The sequence below is a fragment of the Protobothrops mucrosquamatus genome, unplaced genomic scaffold, assembly GCF_001527695.2.
Source record: "Protobothrops mucrosquamatus isolate PMUCROS unplaced genomic scaffold, P.Mucros_1.0 scaffold846, whole genome shotgun sequence".
Lineage (NCBI taxonomy): Eukaryota > Metazoa > Chordata > Lepidosauria > Squamata > Viperidae > Protobothrops > Protobothrops mucrosquamatus.
This window is the reverse complement of record NW_015387101.1, coordinates 237857-260915: the sequence shown is the minus strand read 5'-3', so window position 1 is coordinate 260915 and position 23059 is coordinate 237857.

Genomic DNA, 23059 nt, shown 5'->3' with positions numbered 1-23059 from the left:
AAGATGTAGGTATCGGCTTTCTATTTAGCTTTTCTCTAAGGGTAATTCAATGGCCAAAAGTCATCTTCACTCCCACATTTGCTATCCCTCAAACTCCTCACAATCGCTGGGAGAGAACTGTGATGCTGATAGAGGTCGACTTGCTTCCATTTGTTGTCTTTACTAATTTTACTATATTTTGTGTTACAAAATATTTGAGGAAGATGGGAAAAGTGAGGAAAGGAGCATAAACATTGATATGGGAATTGCAGGGGAAAATGTTCTGGAAAGATGTTGGGCTATTGCCAAGAAAGGAGAGCAGACCTCTGATAGTCACTTTTCCTTCAGAAAAATGAGAAGCCTTCCAACCTGAAGGTTCTGCTTTTTAATGCCAGGTCTGTTGCTGATAAAACATCTACTGTATTATTGAAAACTGGATTTTGGATGAAAGGATCATTAGAAGAGGCCCTTTTGAGTATCCCCCTGCAGTCAGACAGTCGTTTGCAACCCAAGATAAATATTTTCCTCTGTGATTTACAGTTTCTGGAATGCTTTTTCCATTGTCCTTCACTCCTTCCTTTCTCCCAGTACTTAGGAAAACATTTAATTCACCAAACTTCAGATGTTAATTGATTTTAATTATCATGATTCCAGTGATGATTATAAGATGATGTTATTGTCTTTGTATTTTGTTTTATTGCTCTAATAAGCCACCTTGATTGCTTTTGAAAACTGATATGTGGAATATATAATAAATAAATATGTTCATGCAACATATTTAATATCAAAGCCATTAATATTCTTAAGTGCTATTTTTGCTAGGTTTTGTTGTTAGTGATACTTTGACACACCCCTTCTACCTTTTAAACTCAATTCCCAATTTCATATAAAATCAATTCATAACTTTATACCTGGCATCTCTATGACATCACTGTCCACTCCAGCACTGAGTTTTTCACTATCTGAAAATATTGCCTGTCCCTTTTCTAAGTGAAGGAAAGTTTAGTTTACAGACAATAAAATATCTTTTGATATTCCTGACAGTTAATTCATTTGCGGTTCTCTTCCTAAACTTAGTAGGGGCATTATAAAATAATAATAATAATAATAATAATAATAATAATAATAATAATAATAATAATAATAATAATACAACAATACTACTACTACTACTACTACTACTACTAATAATAATAATAATAATAATAATAATAAAGTTGGAAGGGACCTTGGAGGTCATCTAGTCCAACCCCCTGCTCAGGCAGGACACCCTATACCATTTCGGACAAATGGCTGTCCAGTCTCTTCTTAAAAACCTCCAGGGTTGGAGCATTCACCGCTTCTGGAGGCAGGTTGTTCCACTGGTTAATTGTTCTAACTGTCAGGAAGTTTCTCCTTAGTTCTAGGTTTCTTAATATATCTTATTTTGTGTTTATACAACAAAGAGGAAAAAAAAACTATTTTTAGTCTTTTTATTTTTTAATATATTTTAAACCATGGCAACTCTATTCTGTTACAGGCTAATGATTTTTCAAGTATCTACAATTGTGTCATCCAAAATAAAGGTTTTATTTATTTATTTATTTATTTGCAGGCTCGGGTCTCTTCTATTATGTCACCATGTTTTACTATCCTAATGATTTAAGCCATTATTTGGCTCATAATATATTCAATTCTAAATACTTTTTGAGAAAAGTCCTAAAAGGAAATGCCGCCATTTGCTAAATCTCAGTACATCCAGTTACATTTTAGATTTTTTAAAAGGGTAATTATGTATTAAATTTAAACTCATTTTTTATATACTTAGACTTAATTCTGTAATCTTTGGGTTCTACTTTGTGATAAACATTCTATGACCTATTCAACAAATATTCAACAAATCAAACACAAGTTTTAAAAAGTAGCTTTAAAGAATGTATCTTATTAATTCTGTTATTCCCCCCAAAACAATATTTTATTTGATTTGGAAAATTCTAAGGATGGAAGCAGCCTTTCAGACTCTTGTTGATAAAAGGAGGAAATGGTGCATTGGCAAGTCAGTAAACATAAATGTCTTGAGCCTCCTCCTAAACTGTAGTAAGGGATGATTTGCTTCAGCTCCAGTGCTAATTTATTCCATAATATGGCTCCTGCCATGGAGAAAGCTGAATTGGTCATTGATGTAATCAATGTGTCTGGCACAACCAGCAAATAATCCCTTGTCAATGACCCAAGAGCACAGGGTGGACTATACAGGAATAGGCAGTTCGGCAAGTACTTTGCTAAGCTGCATGATATTTTCCATGCCTACACTGGAAAGCAATCTGATAGGTAAATAATAATGTGAATAGAACCAAGAACCTTATCCACTGCTCCGGGACAAGGAATAAAACTGATTCAGATATTAATAGCTAGTGTAGTAGACACCCTTGGTATAGCTATTTAAAATCATTTACAAGTAAACCTGACCCACTATATACATCTTTACTATATATTACATTTCGTCATGTTATTAAGCCTGCTTTATAAATAATAGCTTTGAATGCTTCCTGATCCTTTTTCCCTCCTTCAACACACCTTCACAATAGATTTTAATAAGTAGGTTATCACAAGAAGTTCAGATGACTCAGTTGGAGACATTTTGTAAAAAAAGAAAAACAGAAAAAAAAACACCCCACAAACAAACAGAATTCAATTAGAGCTTTAGTGACAGATTCCTGGAACTTGTCAGTACAGGAGACAAAAAAGTGGGGAAAAAAAATTACGTTTCAGAATCAACAGACAATATTAGAAAATAAAAAATGGTATTGTTGTTAAGAAGGCCAAAAGGAACATAAGATTAGCGTTACCAATCCTAGGACAGCTAGATTAGCACTGAATTTTTAATCAATTGCTGCTCAGTGTTAGACTATGAAAGACAGAGGGAGAAATGCACACACAATTATTTTCTAACAGGTTGAAAGAAACACTTGGTTTGAAGATAGTGGCTGGACATGTGACAGATAGGCTTAAGAATGTTACATAAAGCTGAGTCTAGTGTCCTGTGTTGTGTTGGATAGAGTGATGTAGCTTTGTTATTATACAAGCTTATCAGAAGCATTTCACTTCTCTTCGCTAATTAGCAGCATTGCCAGCATCCTTAGCTCTACTGTAATGAAGCCATTGTCCAGGATTTATTCTAAATCTGCCACACAGGGACTTATCCCTTCTCTTCTTCCTTTCTTTAAAAAAAATATTGTTAGCCTACTTGAAATGATGACTTATAGAAGGGTTCTTACTAAAACATCTTACATATTGCCTTTCATAAGAGACTGTAATGTAGTTGGCTGCTGATCAATTTGACTAATCCTATCAACATCTAAAGAGGTGTCAGGGTGTTTCAATGCATACCTCAGAGGCACATGACCCACGTCCTTTGCTGTGCACGATGGGAGGAACATTGGGTAATTTGCACCAAAATAAAAGGATAGATAGACACACAGTCATTTCTGCTTCAGAATAAAAAGCTGTGGAGGAAACATGCCAGGTAGGCAGCAATTCAACATTTCCAGTCCTGTTTTGTAAAACCTACTGTCACATATTTGAGGCGAAAAATGTGCATGTCCCATGCAACCTATCAAAACCTCTTGTATGTCCCCTTAGATGTGGATGGGTAGGTTCGAAGATTTGAGTCCTGATTTTTGTATGAAGGAGAGATTTTAAAAGCTTTGATTTCTGCATGAGATCAAAGCCTTTCAAACAGGATTGGATCTGAAATTGGATCTCTAATCTTACTTCAATATTCTAACCACTACGGCACACTACATTGATTTTATTTGTAATCCCTGTGCAATTAAATCCAAGTTATAGTAATTGCATGTGTATACGAAAGCAAGCTCCAAGGAAGTCATTGAGGTTAATGTTTGAGTAAGCCTAAGTAAAATTTGGCTGACAATAGGATGAATGTTTTATTTCCATTATAATAACAAGTAGAACCCAAGTGGAAAGTCTAGTGCTTTCAGAAGAAGCTTTTTATTGTGCAATCAGCCTTTGTCTAATTTTATAAATGGTCCATTTGATACTACCCTCTGTGTGAACCTCTCAGTTTCTTCCTTACCTCCATCTATTTTTATTACAGGAAAAATATCAGAAAGAGGAAACACCAAAATTGTGGCACATTTTTTGATTGCTGTCACTAGGAGATGATCAACTGGAAGTGCTTTTGTTGTGGAAGTCTAGATGACGGAGTAACAATACTACAGCAAATGGCACTATTTTGCTTATACTAACTACTGTATATAGCATATAAGCACTCGGTGACAGTGTCCTTTTAACCTCCAATACATTCATCAACTAGGCATTTCAGAGAAAACTGTTTCTTTGTATCACACTTAATGAGGTAGCATAGAATTCTGCGAAACTCAGTGAGGGCAGGCAAGCAGCATATTACTGAAAATTGGTCACAATTAAAACTATCTAAGAGACAGTGCTGAAGTTCTGATAGTTTCCAAGTACCATATATCCTTTGTGTAAAATAAATGCAAATAATTTAAAATCACTGGGAATAAGGAAGGAATGTTTCAGTAGGGGAAACTGTTTTGGTTTTTCTCTGTTAAAGAATGAATTTAACAGAACAACCTGTTTTCTTTTTTACAGAGATAAGTGGAGAGACTTTTTTTTTTTAAAAAAGGAGAGAAAATGTGACATTTGTCTTTGGAAAGAGAGTATAAACAGTCTGCAGAGGACAAAATACATAAACGTTTTGGCGGCACTAACATTTTAGGGGATAAATACTGTAAAAAAAACCACAACAGATTCATTGGTGTTTCTTGCTGCTTTTCAGGCACCCCCAAATTTACATGCGTGACTTTAGATGGACAAGTAAAATTCTTGCAGAAATTATGCAGCCACAGAAGTAGCTAGCCAACTGTCTGATTTTGAAAAGCTAAGCAGAATCTGACAAGGGTAGTACTTAAATCAAGAATTGCAAGGAAATGTCAAGGTAACACCTTGTTGAAAGAAAAATCTTCATAAGGGTCCAGTCCAAGCTGGGAATAAACAAAATGGAGACTGCTTTAGAAAGAATGTTCTTGTTTATTGAAGAGCAGAACCACAACAGCATGAGGCTCTGAGGCAGCTGACCATGTGGATCTGGGAGTAGTGGGTTTTTATACCTTCTTGGGCTTTTGTGTTTGGAGTTGTTCCTGTGGCATGAACTTTGACCTGATCTATTGAGCGTGTCCTTTTGGTATTCTAATGGTGGTGGGTTAATCCTATTATGTCCTAAACGTCATGTCCTGCTTCTCTGTGGCTGTGACTGATGGCTATGTCCTGTGTTGGATTTTTAGGTGAGGGGTTGCTGGTTCTAATTCTGTCACTCTGCTATTGTTAACTACCCATTTTGCTGCAAGGGATTTCAAAATATTTTGTTTTGAATGGCTTTTGCCTGGTAGTATTTGCTCATGAATGGGGCCTGAGTCTTTCTAAATGGGATTATCCAATCTGCGTTTCTACAGAGCTGGCCTGCTTAGTTTCTGCTTGGGGCTATTAAGAAAAATTGGGCCTGCTTTTCTGCCTTTAAGATCCTTTGGGGAAATATAATATTCTGCCTTTTTAATATTCCCCAAAATATTTTCTTCTCTCTGTGTGTGTGGGGGGTGACTTCCCACAACTTAAAAGTTAAAAATATCTAGAAAAGGTCAGTAGTAAATGACTTTATTTTTGGCAAATAAGCTATATGATTGTGAGGAGGAACTGAAATTGATATGGAGATCTTACTTGAAAGAAACTGATCACTTTGCATTATAAAAAGTCAGAATGAATCGCACCTCAGTCTTACATTACTATAATCTAAGTATTAACAGAAGAAGACTTGACTGGATATTCCATAACAAGTAAACTAAAAAATAAACATGAAGGATCTATCACCATTTTTTTTTTTTGTTAAGGAAGAGGTTATTCTTTATGGTCAAGAAATAAATGACTACCTATAGCTTTATATGAGAATATTTGCATCAGTATAAGATGCTTTCATGAAACAACTGCAAAGATCTTATCTGCCTATTTAGTTATTTAACTGTGTCCTTGCTCTCTGCCAAAAATGGTGTTCAAAGTAATCAACAATAAGATGTATAGATAAAAATAGACCTACAATTGAAACATAAAAGCATTGGCCAAGCACTTCTTTACTGCTGCCAGGGAAACCATACTCATGTCAATGAAGCCAGGAGGATCTGCACTCAACTTTAATTTCACTTTTTTAAAAAAATAAATAAATCAGGTATGTTTTAAAAAATCCAATTCCAAGTGAATCAGTATTAAATAATACCTGCATTTCCATTGCCTACTTTAATATATTTAGTTTTTATTTTCATTTGGAATTTTTTGTTTGTTGGTTTGTAGGTATCATGCTTCTGAGTCAGTTTGTTTGAATGTGACAAAACACGTCATTGATTCAATTTATCAAATCCAGAAAACAGATTTCCCAGTCTCAATATGAATATGAAATATAAATATTTCCATTGAGAAAGTGTCTGCTCTGAAAGGAGAAAATGACAATCATTTTGTGTTGGGAGGATAGATGTCAAACAACAGGGGTGTCAAACTTGATTTCATTGAGGGACGCATCAGCATTGTGGTTGTCCTAGGGGCATCAGGTGGGTGTGGCTGACTGGGTGGGTGTGGCCAGAGTAGTCACAGCTGACTGGGTGAGTGTGGCCGGGGTGGATGTGGCCACTTTGACATCACTTACGTCAGGGGGGCACCTATGGAGGTTGGGCAGGGTTGGGGGGATCCAGGGGTCTCTGGCAGGTGGGTTGGTGGGCAGGAGACTCATCCCACAGGGTGAGGTGAGGCAGGGGGCAGGATGGGGGTGCTGCCCCCACGGGGTGAGGCAAAGTGAGGCAGGGGGTGGGGCAGCCACTGCCAGACACCATCGGCTCCCACACATAGGCTGACGGTGTCCGTCAGTAGCCACAGCCTGCCGGCCCCTCAGCCAACACACTCTGGGACTCTGCAGCCCACTGCGACCACCAGGCTGGCTTGAGTGAGGAAATCCAGATCTCCATTGGTGCCATGGCTACCCAGGAGCAACTAGGATTGTGTGCCTCCCCCCGTCTCTGCTGGGCCTGGGTGGTCATGGTGTCGATGGGGATCCAGTTTTCTCTGCTCAGGGTGGCCGTCTTTTGTCTGCTGGGTCTGTGTATGCTCTACCACCTCTACTTGGGCTTCCTAGCTGGCCGCTTCATCTCCTTCATGCTAGGTGGACCTGCAGCTCCAGGTGGCAGTGGTGGCCTAATGGACCTGCACAGGCTGCTGGCAGACTTGGTGGTGGTGGCGGCCTGCAGTGGGCTGAAGTCCTCGCCATCTCTGTGTGGCCCTGCGGGCCAAATATGGCACACTCACAGGCCAAATCTGGCCAGTGGGCCTTGTGTTTGACATGTCTGGGTTATAATCAATCAACAGAAATCAGGATGGCAGAAACCAAGTTCAGAAATGCAGTGGAACAAAAAACTAATGCTTCAAAAAATATATGTGGGAAATGTACCGTAAATAGTGAAATACTTTGCCATAAGATTGGCAGAGGTGAGGCACACAGCTACCAAAGGGAGCAAGCGGTCAGAATTGCATCTTAAAGGCATTTGATAAAGAAAAAACTTTGCATTATCTTTTAAAGTTTCAGTCTCTTTACCAACAGCACTTTTTCTTCCTCCTCCTCTTCCTCCTCCTAAACAGGGACTGTGTCAGCCCTTAAAACTAGGAAATTAAAGTCATGAATGCCAATATTATTTTTATTACAGAGATATAGTAACAGAATCTTGCAAATCTGAATGTGCATCCCTCCTCCTTCCCTTTATCTTTGTGAGAATTAGCGAAGATCTTACTTAAAACATTTCCCCACATTACAGTTCTGCCTCAGTTTCAAGTTTCTCTTAGCTGATTATTGTTTTGGTAACAGCTCTTCCTCACATCCCTCAAGACCATTCCTTCTGCTTACTCCATTCCTTATATTAAACCTTTACTACACTCAGTTGTGCTGATTGGGACAGAAAGAATTTAAATTCTAACAAAGTTGATGGGCCATAATTTGTCATTTATATCCTGCCTTTTCCTCATGAGTTCATGATGACTTACATACTGTAGGAATCTTCTTTCGTTTCCACAGCTTTGTTTGGAAATAGAAATCATAGAAGTCTTAGAATAATAGAGTTGGAAGGGACTTGTATGAAGATTCTCAGTCATCCAGGTCATGGTTGTCCCAAAGATGCTTTTCAGGAGGCAACTGGACTTTTTTGTTTTTCTTGGAAGAAGCTTCTTCAGCTCTGACTGGATGGTGGGGAATGGAAAGAATTATATTCCTTGCAGACAGCTAGTCATTTGCATTCTTTAAGAGAGTCCTTGAGGCCATTTGGAGATTTACCTGTGTCCTCAGGGTCACCTGAGTAGTGGAAATGTGTGTGGAGACTTCTTGGCTGCAGGATGTTTTCTGCCCTGTGTGCCTTCACTGTTGAAGACAGGCGCAGGCTATTGGGGATGAGTCTGTGTTGTCTGCATCTCAAACTGAAGTGCAAATGGTTCCTGTAGTCTGCAATGGTTTCTGGAAATCCATTCATACTCCCGCATCAGTCGAAGGGTGCATAGCTAAATATCTATGGAGATTCTCAGTCATCCAGGTCATGGTTGTCCCAAAGTTGCTTTTTCAGGAGGCAATTGGACTTTCTTGTTGGAAGGGACCTTGGAGGTCTTCTAGTCCAACCCACTGCTCGAACAGGAGACCCTATATCATTTTAGACAAATGGCTGTCCAATCTCTTTTTGAAAGCCTCCAATGATTGAGCACCTACAACTTCTAAAGGCAAGCTATTTCTAGGTTGCTGGATTCAATTTAGACGATGGGCCAAAGTCACCCATAGTCTTCCCTAGATAAGAAACTGTTATAAAAAAGTAGAACTAAAAAACAATTTCTTCAATGGCTTTTCTCAATTCCTTATACAAATAAATGATAATATATTATTTTTAATTATCGTTAACCAAATGAAGGCAATTAGAGAATATCTGTCTTGATTTTGATTGGCATTTCTGAAGGTTATTTCACTAAAGAATTTTAATGGTATCACATGTCTTTCTCCACCTTTGTACCTTTACCCAGTTACTTGATTTTGTAATAGGCTGAAAATGCTTTGGCCCTGTTTTGATAAGCAATTGGCAGCTTCCCAGGTGCCATCGACTTCGTTAGCTCTGAATAGGCAGTAAAATGTCAGACAATGTTTTTTTCTTTTGCTACAGCTTACGCCAGTTCATTCACAGAAGCTCTGAATCAGGAAATAGTTATTTGGCATTCCCCTGCTTTTTTATTTTCCCTTTTGGCTGATGCCACTGCTCATATCTTCCTGAAGTAGAAATTAAGGCTTTAAGACTTTAGCAATAGGGGATTCCACTTAAGCTTTTAAGCATAGTTTGGGGACTTCTACTGAACCTGTTGTTTCTCCCTTGCACCCACATTTGAAACATTCACACTGAGGATTGTGTTGTAGTTTTTCTTTTTAAAGGACTTGTGGATAAAATCCATGAGAATTGGAAAAGAATTGGAGACTCCTGATTGCATGTCTATCCAGGCATCTAAATTCCCACCTTTTATATAGAACAACCTTTGGCATTATGACTAACAAAACTGGAATATTACACTACTTAGCTGAGGAGAGATCAAACACTGAATTGAGAATCAGTGGTCAGTAATTGCCAAGGACTCAAGGATCACACTGCATTGTTAAGGCAGGCTGAGGGCCAATCTTTGGAATAAGTGGGATCAGGGTCTATTTGTCTAAGGCAGTGGTTCTCAACCTTTTTAATGCCGCGACCCCAACCGGTCATAGGTCGAGGACTAAACCAGTCGTAAGTCAAGAACTAAACTGGTTGTAAGTCAAGGACTACCCAACCGGTCGTAAGTCGAGGACTTTCCCTGCCCGGGAGCACCGCACATGTGTGGTTCCGCCCCCTGCGCCGGCCGAGGCGTAGCTGGCAAGTGGCAGAGATGGAGCAGGCCGACCACCAGCTGGCCCAGCCCAAGGGAGGTAAGGCACCTGCTGGAAAAGGGGGGAAAAAAATGGCGGACAAAAAAAATGGCGGACAGCCTTGCTTGGTGACCCCCGTGAAATGGTCGATCGACCCCAAATGGGGTCCCGACCCACAGGTTGAGAACCACTGGGCTAAGGAGCAAATTGTAAGCCCTATGAAAAAAAATGAAGCAAGTGATATGGAGCCTAACAACCTATTTTTACTCCATTCATGGATGGAGAAGAGTAGATGTCGAAAAAGTTAAGGTAGTGCCTTGATTATGCAACTGAAGCTCCTGTGCATCAGGACAAGCTTTTGATTGTGCAGTCATGGTGTACAATCTTGGCCCTTTTTAACCTGCCTGTGGATATTTCTCCTCACAGAAGTGATGTAAAGCACTGTCCTTACATTGCTATATCAACATGTCACCACTGAATACAGTTTTATATCCTACATTAATGACTAGATAAGGCCATAAACCTCTGGTGTGCAAACAGACTTTCTTGTTATATATCCATTGTCACTGAAATTATGCCCCTTTTTTTACTTTTTCCTCCCAAGCCATGATATGGCAGCAGGAAGATAAAAGCTTTTTCTTATAATGATTTCCAAGACTAAAGGCAGCTGTCCATGTTATGATCCCATAAGATAAACCTCTTTCTGCCTAAAACATCCAACTACCCATCAGAGTTGAGGCTGCTATAGAACTCAGTACAATATCACTGACTAATGTTCAAACTGGATGATAACTTTTGGTAAGTCATTCAGTACAAATCAGTAATATTTTAGATATTATAATGCTATCCATCTCTCCCTAATATGTGGGGAGTTATGAAAATGGTTCAAGAATGTATACAATTTAAATTTATCTTAAATATGATTAATTTGTTTCTAAGTTTAGGAATATACTCTTACCTATAACTGGCCAATCATTTGTGAATCTCTTCCTCTTCCTTCCTTTGTGGTGTCCAAATTGGATTAGGTGCTATTTTTCTAGAATGAAAAGAGAATGAAAGTATATTAAAAATACAGTTGGAGTAGCAATTGCTACTGAAGCAGATATTTTAGAGGGGAAGAATATTTTGTTCTAGCAGGTTGTGAGTCACAATAAGGGTCCCTGGGGGTACTAAAGATACCGTAAAAAGATTGTACAAGTAAAATACATAAAAGAAATATTTGGAAAGGTGACCATGTGGTGGTCATGGCTCACTGACAGAACATCTGCTCTGCATGTGGAAGGGTAATCAATTTCTTTTTGAAGTTCTGATCAATCCTTTTTAGGAAGAGACAATAATACTGGGCTAGATAGATAAATGGAGTGAGTTATTATTCAGTAGCATCCTGTAGTCTTGGGTGGTGTAAAAACGTTATTTTTGGGTAAGCTGAACAACTCTATTGTGCAAGCATGGGCAATCCCTGATGGTACTGAAAAATATAGAAATAGAGAGACAAATAATTCTGCATCTGAAAAGCAGTATTTTTGGCTTTCGGATTAATGAGAAGAACAGATGGAACTCTTGATGGAGGAGTCATACAAGAGATTAGAAGGATTGTTTGGCATTCTAAATTTGTGATCTTGATTATACAGTCAACAGATATTTAATGAACCTATGAAATTGAAGCCAGAAGCACAGACTATTGCCCATACCGTATTATCTTCTATACGGAGAAGAATAGTTGTTTCTGCTTGCCCAAAGATTGGAAAACTAAACAGGTCATTTAGTTTGTGTCTAAATGGAATGTACAGAATGGGTGTTAGACCTTGATTTTGCTCAGAGGATGAATGATGCATTTTTCCACAGTGTGTGAAGAGTGACTTCCTTCTGACATTGATCCTACCGAGGAAGAAGGTCATGTCAGATAGGAGGCAAATTAAGACCTTCCCTGCTTTCATGCTGTGAATGTCTCAGCACGAGTCCGGGAACTCCTGTTGCTTTTGTGATGTGGCCAGTCATTAACCGATACAGTATGTGGCACTAGGTTGCTGTTTTAAAGGGTACATTGTGTTTAGTAAGACAGAAAGTGAAAAAGCTTAACTAGGAAACTCGCTGTTGAGGGTGGGGGCAGGAAGGAGGAAAAGAAGAGAGCAAGTCATTGATCTAGAGAAGGAGACCCGAGAAACGAAAGCATGATGAAGGGAAAGCTTTGGGGAAATTCACCTGCTCTGTCAAAGTGAACTTGTGAAACATAAAATAGGCCCCTTTGAGGTGCTGGGAAAAGAGGAAGTGAGAAAGAAGTCTTGAAACAGTATGCAAGATGTTACCTGCAATGTGTTCAGGTACAGGCCTCAAGAAATGCTTCTTAGCCCCATTTCAGTTTCCCATCTGGTGCCAAAGTGCTAAAAAGCTCAACATGAAAGGAAGGTGTGAAACACACAGACACAGACACACACACATGCACACACACATGCACAAACACATGCATGCACGCATGCATGCGCGCGCGCACACACACACACTGCAAATATTATTTTTAATTCATACAGTAACTCTGGACTGTTGGAAACAATATAAGCAGAGCAGGAGATCAATTAATCCTCACTGAATTAATTTCAAATTGCCGGACCCCATTTAATCTACTTAATAAACAAACAAACCAACAAAAGAAAAAAGAATGGGTCACACTGACATGATTCAGGGTTATTGTCACCTAGTTGGATACAAAGCATAGAAAATCGCCTTACTTAGCAAAAACAAACCTGCTATAAAGGCCAAAGAAGCGACAGCAGGTATTGCAAGCAGCAGCAGCAGCCTGTTCTAAAGCTGCGCAGAAGCCTTTTTGCTATTAATACCCTCCAAATCTGTGGGCTCTTGCAACAATGGCATGCCTACTAGGGAATTTTGAGGATTGCTGCCCACCTATTTTGAGAGTTCCCAGATTAAGCATACAGTATTAACATGGTTTCTGAGATTTAGTTTTGGCTGTTGCTTGTCTAAAACAAGAAATGCCTGCTTCGGTTATCTACAGCATATATTTGACATTTTTGACATCTCGTTGCAAAATACAATCTGGGAAGGCAAATGACTACATTAAACTGTTTAACTTTGAAAAGTGGGGTGGTGGTGGTGGTTTGAACAGGGCTTTAGGGCACTTCTATTCAGGTACTAGTTTTTCCTCTGAAAGCTTCTGCAGCCATTTTATTTTGCCACATGAATGGCCTCATTAATGCTTCTGGGGCTAAGTAGGATGAAGAAGATGTCACATGGGAAGACCAACTAGCTGGCTGGGGATGCATTTCCACCAAGGCTCTGCCTCCCTTCCTGTTATTTTCTTGCTCCGTTTACTATCTCCGTGAGATGACTGAATGAAGGAAGTGGCCAGGGAGACCTGGGGTAAGAAGCTATCTTACCTTGACTGCACAGAGAACATACATGCTTTTAACACAGAGTATGGATTGGATGGAAGAGGTTCTAATCAACTGTCTTCTTCATAATTCCAGAGGAAATACCACAAAAATAGTTATAGAGTCTGCAGCACCAGCTGAACCAGTAGTAAAGATCAATGTTATTATGGGAACATAGAGGTACAGTGCCAGTTCTGAGAAGAATGTGTGTGCGCATGGGCACATATCAGTGGTGGGATTCAGCTGGTTTGCACCAGTTCGGCAGAACTGGTAGCTAATTTTTTGTTGCCCAGGCCCAGAACGGACTTCCAGAAGCAGCATTCACACAGAGAACCAGTTGTTCACCTATATGTGTGTATTACATAAATAAAAGATAAAAATGACATAAATATATGAAAAAGGAATTTAAAAAAGAGAAAGATAAAAGAAAAAGTACAGAGAAGAAAAAAGCTGAAAGTAAACGATATTTAAAGAAACCACTTCTGATCTTCTTTACAGCAGTTACAAATAAACTTATTGTCTCTCCTCCCACTCCCCTTTTAGGATTATATTAATAATTCCTTTCTTTTCAGCTCCTTTTAATCAGCAAATTCAAAAATCAACAACTCGCTTTTTTCAATTTCAACAAAAAGTCCATTAAAGGTTAGTCTTTTATTAAAGTACTTATTGTTTTATCGCTAACCAAATTGGTCAAATTTGCCATTTCTGCATATTCCATCATTTTTACCTTTCCATTGTGGGTGTTTCAGTATTTTTTTCATCTTTGTGCATATAATAAACTTGCTCCAGATAATGTATGAAAAGCCAATGAGTCTTTTCTAATTGGCTACCCATAAGTCCCAATAAGAAAAGTTCTGGTTTCATCAAAATATTTATTTTTAAAATTCTCTTTATCAATATAGCAATATATTTCTCAGCTATTAAACCACTGTTCATTAAATATATCAAAGTGGTGTACATTACAATTGTGATAAAATCAGTAAAACCGTGTAACCCACAATTAAAAACCTTTTTTGTGTCTTCTAGTCAGTACTGATTCCTGATGACTACCTGGACTAATCCCTGCAATTTACTTAGTGATGCTTTTTGTAACTGTTTTATTTGGCCTGCATTCTTGGCCTGAGAGAGAGTGATTGGATCAAGGTCACCCAGCTGGCCTTGTGCCCAAGGCGGGACTAGAACTCTCATTCTCCAGGTTTCCAGTCTGATAACTTAACCACTACGTTGAAGTGGCTCTCCAAAAATTGTAATAAATACAATAAAATGGTAAAACAATAAAATCCACCATTTCAATAATATAGGTAATCCTCGGCTTACAATGATTCATTTAATGGCCATTCGAAGTGCACGGAAAAAAGTGACTTATGACCATTTTTCACGCTTATGAGTGTGTTCAAAATTCAGCTGCTTGGTAAACTAACATGTCCCAGGATCATGTGATCACCTTTTGCAAACTTTTGACAAGCAAAGACAATCAGGACGCCAGATTCACTTAACAGCCGTGTTACTAACTTAACTGCAGTGGTTCACTTAACAACTGTAGCAAGAAAGGTCATAAAATGGGGTAAAAATCACTTAACAACTGTTTTGCTTAGCAACAGAAATTTTGGGCTCAGTTGTGACCATAAATCAATACCTGTACATAAATAATATTCAGGGCGGCTGTTAAAATGAGGGAAAGGCTGTTTTAAGCATTCCCCTGGAAGCTTATTCTACAAAATGGGTGTCAATAGAGAGAATATCTGTTCTCTCCTCATCACAGCTAAGAAAATCTCAGCAAGGTTTGATATATTCAGCAGGACTTCCCTCTTGAATGTAAAGATAAGATAGAAGGAAGTGTGTAAAAGGAAATGGTTCCTTAATGATCTGATCTTAAACTGCTTGGAGCCAACTGCTGATAATGTTGTATTTTTAGTAATCAGAGAGAAAGGACCACGGTCTTTCGAAAATACCACCATTCCAGGTGGTAATATCCCTTAGTTTTATCTCTGTAACCTGTTTTATTCATGTATAAAATATGGAATTTTCAAAAGTCTACTGAAGATGCTGGACTAAAAGATTAGATCAGAACTGACTGATCTGATGTATTAATGTCCTAAAACACTGTGGCTTAACATCATTGTTCAATCAGAACCTCCTTGGGGAAATATACAAACTTGGCTGAGTACAGTAGTGAGGTTGGCCTGATGATTATGCTTCTAGAATAATTTTAAGGCAATTGGCAACCATGGTTCCTTTCCTGCCATTTCAACAGACTGGTGAGCAGAAGACTCCAGTGGATGCTGAAAACCTTTGGGGAAGAATTTGAAATTGACAACAACTGGAGTTGCTTTGTAATGTTCCAATTCTGGATTAGCATTTTGCATCATGGAAAAGAAAGCCATCTTTAAATCTCCTCATGCAGTTTTAGGCCTGCAGTATAAGCAATGTTATTAACTTCAACTAATTCACAAGAAGTATGGCATCACAAAGCTTTAGTAAATTAGGCACTAGAACCTACTATTCCAGTTGTGATTTATGAGTGGCTGAATGAACCTTGTTATTTTGGTAGACAGGTTCTTAATGGAAAAACAGGATATGACTCAATCCCTTTGTATCATATCGTTGTTCTCTATTTTTTTCCTCTCTTTCTTTCTTTCTTTCTTTCTTTCTTTCTTTCTTTTTGCTGGTGATATTTGTTTGTATCTTGAATTATATGTTTACGGGGAATGAAAAGGTGAGTGAATACAGTAGATCAGACATGTCAAACACAAGGCCCGGGGGCCGGATGCGACCCGCGAAGTGGTTTCATGTGGCCCACGAAGCCATCCTGGAAACAGTGAGGGAACGGCCCCCAGTGCCTTGGCCCTGGCCCAGGCGGGCCGGGAGCCAATGTACAATTTTGTGGTGGCCATCTATGCTGAAATGCATTCAGTCTTAGCTCCACAAGGCCATCTGGAAACAGCAAGGAACCAGCCCCTGCCGCGTTGGCCCCGCCCCCTGGGTACATGCTGGGGAGGTGTCACCCTTTGTGAGGAATGAAGAAATGCACCATCGCCTGGAAATGGCCAGCAAATGGCCCTTGCCTACTTCACATATCCGGCTTGATGGGTTCTGCCCTGGTCCCACCCCTTTCTGCCAGAGACCCTCAGATCTGTCCCACTCCTGCCCAGGCCCCCACAGGCATCCTTGATGCAAATGATGTAGAGATGGCCATGCCCACCCAGTAGGCCACAGCCACTCCATCCACACCCACCCAATAGGCCGCACCCACCCTGGCCACACCCACCCGGCCCCCCGAGGGCAACCGCAATGCTGATGTGGCCCTCAATGAAATTGAGTTTGACACCCCTGCAGTAGATTATATTGGTAAACACATGAGAAATGGATTGGAAAGGTCAAAATGACACATGACAGAGCACACCAGAAGCCATAAACAGGTGTGGGAAGTGATTTTCATCAAGATTGTAGAACATTGGAAGGGAAGTGTTGACTCTTCCTAGCCTTGATTTGATGAAAAATTATTTTCCCCATACAGTACACCTACTATTTAAAAAGGTACTTGTCAGCAGAGGAAACCTTTTCTCTTAAAGTCAACCATGACTATGTGCATATTTGGGTGTCAGACTTGCCAGCCCTTAAAAGCAATGGATGGAAACTGATCATGGAGAGAAGCAACTTAGAACTAAGGAGAAACTTCCTGACAGTTAGAACAATTAACCAGTGGAACAACCTGCCTCCAGAAGCAGTGAATACGCCAACACTGGAAGTTTTTAAGAAGAAACTGGACAGTCATTTGTCTGAAATGGTGTAGGGTTCCTGCCTGAGCAGGGGGTTGGACTCAATGACCTCCAAGGTCCCTTCCAACTTTATTATTATTATTATTATTATTATTATTATTATTATTATTATTATTATTATTATTATTATTATTATTATTATTATTATTATTATTATTATTATTATTATTATTATTATTATTATTATTGGTATAATTTTATTAGAAGCCAAGTGTACTGAAGTAAAGCATAGCCAGAACTGAGCATTGCATGCCAAAATCCCTAAGTTCAACTTTTTCTTCCCTTAATTCCCTGACCCCACAGGTTCAGGCAAGATGTTTTCAAAATGGTCACTTCAAGCATAGGTTGATATGCAGCTGCCTTCTTCTGCCAGCCAGGTGACCTTGAAGCAGTTTCACTTTCCCCCAAGCATCCCCTTGCCATCCACCCTCCCCAGAATCCATGGCAGACTGTCACTGTATAGTAGCGAAGCACAAGAAAGCATTGAGGTGGCTTTTATTGGAGTGCAGCAGGTAAGGGAGACTTAGTACGCTATCTCCCAAGATGGTACTGTCCCAATAGCAATCCTAAGTACCCAGAGTTTTCTGCTTCAAAATTAAGAAATTACACGAGACATTAGGAAATATTTGCACTGGGTTACAGAAAAGAAGTTTCCAGCCGTGACCTTATTTATTTTTTAAATTTATATATTTTTATATAACTTATGTTGAATATAGGCACTGAATTAAATCTCAGTCTTTTTGAGCTGTTAATATTTCCTTTCTCTAGACTAACTTTGAGGTTAAGAGTACAGTCAGATGTTAGTCTCATGATACTGATATAATTCTAATTACATCATATGTGACATCATAGAACTCCTGAGTGGCACCTGACACCTAGTTATATCAGCACTGTCTGTATAGGAGAGCAAATTGTATTCCTCCTCAGTTCAGCATATTCAAAATTTTGTATTATAACCTGAACATGTAATTTAATTAGTGGCTGTTATGTAATTGTATAGACTTTGATGTTTGACTCGGGCAGCAATTCAAATATTTAGTTTGAAAAGATACATAGATATAATTGCTTATTTGAGAAGATTTTGTGAGCATATTTCTTCATGTTGATCAGGTGTGTGACCACCTGATCAACAAGTGTATTTGTATTTTTCTTGTGTTAATCACATGAGAAAGGCAAATAGATTTTGATCACCTGCTGGTACATTGAGGAATATTTGTTTACTTAGGAATGCTCTGATAAAACTTCTCTGAAAAGGAAGATTTCTGCAATGTAAACCTGGCAGGGGATGAAATATGGTATTTTCAGCACAGGATGCATTGAATGGATCTAAAGAAAGACTCAAAATTATTCCTATGTTTGTCTTGCCACCTACTTTGCTAGTGATTTTGACCATGACAAGCCATCTGTAATAATTCCTTCCTCAGCTTCATCTATCTGATGCTTATTATCTCTGAGGTTTATTATTCCTCTGTCATAGTTCTAATTAAATCTGCGGCAGATTGAGAAAGCATTAACACAGTAAGAGATTTCCTCTGAGAAAATATCAAACTTTAACCTTCTCCTGGAACTCATTTGAACCCAAGGGCGATCATGCAAGAAGGAGAAACTGTGCTTATCACTGATATTCTCTATTTAGGACAAAGGTCAAGACAGCTATACCTGTATGTAATTTTTCAATAATAAATGCCTTCGGCAGTTCAAGGGGACGTAGCATCATGAGTTCTCCTTTTTTGAGTAGAGTTCACTATTGGAAGGGCCAGGGGAAGGGTGCCCTCTGTTACAATTCCCTGTTGTAAGAAATGAATCATCTGAAGAGCAGTCATAATTATTTCCCGTTTAATAAATTGCTCACCATCAAGACTTCCCACCTGGACATGGGCATCAGCAAATGCATAAGTTTCACATTGTCAATTTTCTCTACTGTGTTGAGATATATTGTATAAGTTAGTGATCTTGGTGGATGCTAAAAATTAAACAAACAAAAAACAACAACCATAAGACAGTCTAATTGTTTAGTTGTTGGGTAGGGAACCACTACAAGATACCAAGGTTTTGAGGCTGGACGTCAAAGTCAGAAAAGCATTCCCGAAGAAGGCAACAGCAAGCTATTTCCATTGACAAGGAAATTACATGTCTAAATAGTCATTATAAGTTGAGCTTGAGGTGAGAAAGTCTTTACTGTTATTTATAATTGCTGATGTAGTAATTATATCTACATTAACAATCATATTCAAATTTTGTACAAATCTTTCTCCTTCTATGTGTTCATTTCATTGTGTGTGGGTATATGTACATAGATAAGATGCACATACATATACATACTATAGCTTGTGTTTTCTAATTATTTTGATTTAAATGATTAGCAATATATTGGATTTTCATGGAAATTCATGGTAGTTGTAAAACTAGTAGAAATGAAAATAGAAATAGGAAAAATTTTCACACCTCTATCCAATATTATTTTGGCAAAAACTATATATAATGCATATAAATTGGATTGTAGTTTATTAGCTTGATCCCATCGGCATACTGTGAACATGGACTTTGTATTTCTGACAAATAGCAATGTAAATCTGACATTAATAATTTAAATAAAATAATCAAAACCATACAGCAGTTGTAAATACTTCTGTTTGGGCTGCTGACAAAGGAATATTTTTTTCCTCTGGGGGTGGGGTTCACTGGTTCCTCCAATTTCTCTCTGCTCTCTTTTTTTTTAGCGTGTTTGGAAATGACCATCATAGACCATCAGCTATGTCCACTTGTCCATTCCCCAAAGGAAAAGTTAGCCCTATAGAACTAGTCCAGATAGTCCTATCAGTCAGGAAGGTTGATAATATGAAGCAACAAGAAAGGAAAAACACAATCAAGGAGTCTTGGAGAAGAGTCTGAAGAATGGCATACCTATTTGTATATTTTACTTAATATAAAGAGGAAAATTGCAGCGAGATTCATGGTATTAGAAAATGGTTAGCCATTGCATTTCTGGGTCAAAAGAAATACAGGTAGGCCTCAACAACCATTCATTTAACAACGTTTCAAAGTTATGACAGTGCTGAAAAAAAGTGGCTGATGACCAGTCCTTGAACTTATGACCATTGCATCATCTCACGGTCCCATGATCAGAATATGGGTGCTTGGCAAAGGACATATATTTATAATGGTTGCAGCGTCCCAGGGTCAGAATGATTGCCATTTGCAACCTTCCCAGCTGATATCTGACAAAGTCAATGGAGAAAGCTGGATTTGCTTAAGGACCACCTGATTCACTTAACTGCAGTGATTCACTTAACAACCCTGGTAACATAGGTCATAAGAGTGGGCATGTCTCACTTAACAGCTGCCTTGCTTAGCAATGGAAATTCTAATTGTGGTTACAAGTCAAGGATGACCTATATATAAGCTTAGATGTGGGGATCCTTTCTCTTTTAATTAAACACCAGAAATCCAAAAATAAAATGCTTTTCATGGTGTTTGCAGTATTGAAACAGGTGGAGAAATGTGATAAGTCAGTCAGGCCGAATGGGCCATTGCTAAGTGTGTGTTCTTTGGGTTAAGAGCTCTATTCCTACAGACATAATTGATTTGTTTTAAATATAAGGCATGATTTATTGCACACAGATCATATCTGGAAGGAGAGTGGTTTTGCTGCTACTTGAAAGAAAAACACTGGAAACTACTCATATTTCAAATATCACCTTTGTTGCCAATAAAAATCTGGGCTCAGAGGAGCATCAGGCAAAGTGTGATTTTTCTTTAAGGCGGCTGGGAAATCTGAGTCCTTTTCTGAGACATCTGATATCCCACTTGGCCTGACATCTTTTATAATATTTTATGACATCTTTCAAGCCTACGCCTTCATATATTCTGAGGCTCTGAAGTATAAAGCTTTTGAAGGAGATTAAACCCTTTTCTAGCAGCTGCTGTAAACTGATGTCTGGCATATGGACAATGGATAAAGTTGCCTGTTTGCAAGAGAACTGGAAAGTTAGCAAATACTGGGGTGATTCCATGTTTAGAATAAAGCAGAGGGATGTCTAACCTAGCCTAACAAGGTCTTTTTTTTATTTATTTAGCGTATGGCATCGATAGAGGTCATGCAATCACTGATGTACAATAGTAAAAGGACACATTATGCATACAAACACAAAGATAAGATTAGCTAATGCAATGCAATGCAATTCAGTGCAATACACAAGATGAAATATTAACTCTCATCACAGTCACACTAGAACCCTAATATGGTGGGTAGCATGTTTATCCATTGCAAACAAGTTATGCCAGGGAAGTATATTTGGTAAGGGTGACCAGATCTGCATTGCAAAATTATGGTGGACCACTTGACGGCAATAAAAGGACAGAACTTTTTGTTACCCCTTTGCTGCAGTCTAGCAGTTGCTGGAATGCTTGCAACCCAGATATGGTAGCTCATGGTTAGTGCTTATCAAGATTCTGGGGTCCCTTCTGTAATGGAGAGATTAGCTGTAGCCTAGACTGTTTATATAAAGGTATAGAGGAAATTTCACGGGGCCATAGCCAAAAAGGAGAAAATCACGCTGGTGGAAGGAGGCAGGAATGAAAAGATACAAAGCTGTACACAATAAAATTCTGAAAAATCAACATTTTACCCATATACAGTATCTGGTTTAGAAAGTCAGCCCCATGTTGTGGAAATTTTAGGGAGACCCTAAAACCTTCTTTTCAGAATGTATCTTGATAGGGATAACACAAAGAGGACGGTGGTGTTAAGTTTTCCATTACTCAGATATAAAAAGTAGGGAAGAAGAAAAAGCGAGAAAGTGCAGAAGAAGCAATAAAGTCATAGTTTATTTTGAAGCTAGTCCCAGGATGCAGTTTGGGAATGGTGTGCAGAATCAGAGTTAGGTGTTCCAAGTATCAGATTACAGCTATGTTTGACAACAATCGGAATAGTCATTTCCTTCCAGCCCTGAAAAAGTCTCCAGATTTCAAACTGCAGATTCATGACTTAAATCTTGGACTTTCTTACTTTTTTCTCTAACTCCAATTTTCTGCAACTATCTGTGGGATAAAGTGTTATGGAAAACCTAGAAACTTTCATAAACTTTTGCATTGTTTTTGAGTGGCAGTAATACAGATATCACTCATTGCCAATTCTGGGGGTTTTGTCTAATCTATATAAATAAAAATGTAAATGTTCGTTTGTTCAAAATCTTAAATCTCCGAAAGTTCTTCACCGATTGCTTTGAAATTTTGACACAACATTGCATTCGAATACGCGCATGTTTTTATATAGATACTATATAGATTATATAGATGTCACACCTGTGACAGGTAAAACATGCTTTTTTTGAAAAACAGCGCCATCTGTTGGACACAAGCATTGTGAAATTAAACATATTATAAACGTGCGCTTTCTCTTTTCTTTCTTTTCCATTTAAACAGATTGAGCCACAGCAACGCGTGGCCGGATACAGCTAGTGGATAATAAACATATAACTGCTTTTGTTAATGAACTGAGTCTAAACTACAGGTAGTCCATGCTTAATGACCCTAATTGGGACCAGAAATCTTGTCACTAAGTGAGGTGGTTGTTAAGCAAAACATTATGTAATTGGGCCAATTTCCAACGCCAATTCCAATGGTCCTGGTTATGGTCATGACGTGAGACATGATGTGACTTACAACATCCTGCCATCTTCCCCATTGACTTTGTTCCTCAGAAACCAGCAGGGAAGGTTGCAAATGGTGATCACATGACTGCAGGAAGGTGCAAGCATCATAAATGTGCAATGGCTGCCAAATACATGAATTGTACTCACATGACTGTGGGGATGCTGACCCAGTACTAGTCACTTCTTTCAGTGCTGTTGTAACTTTGAACAGTTGTATGGTCATTCAGCGAAGACTATCTGTATAAACAAGTGCTATGTGGATGACATTGGGATATGGAAGAAGAACATCTAGAG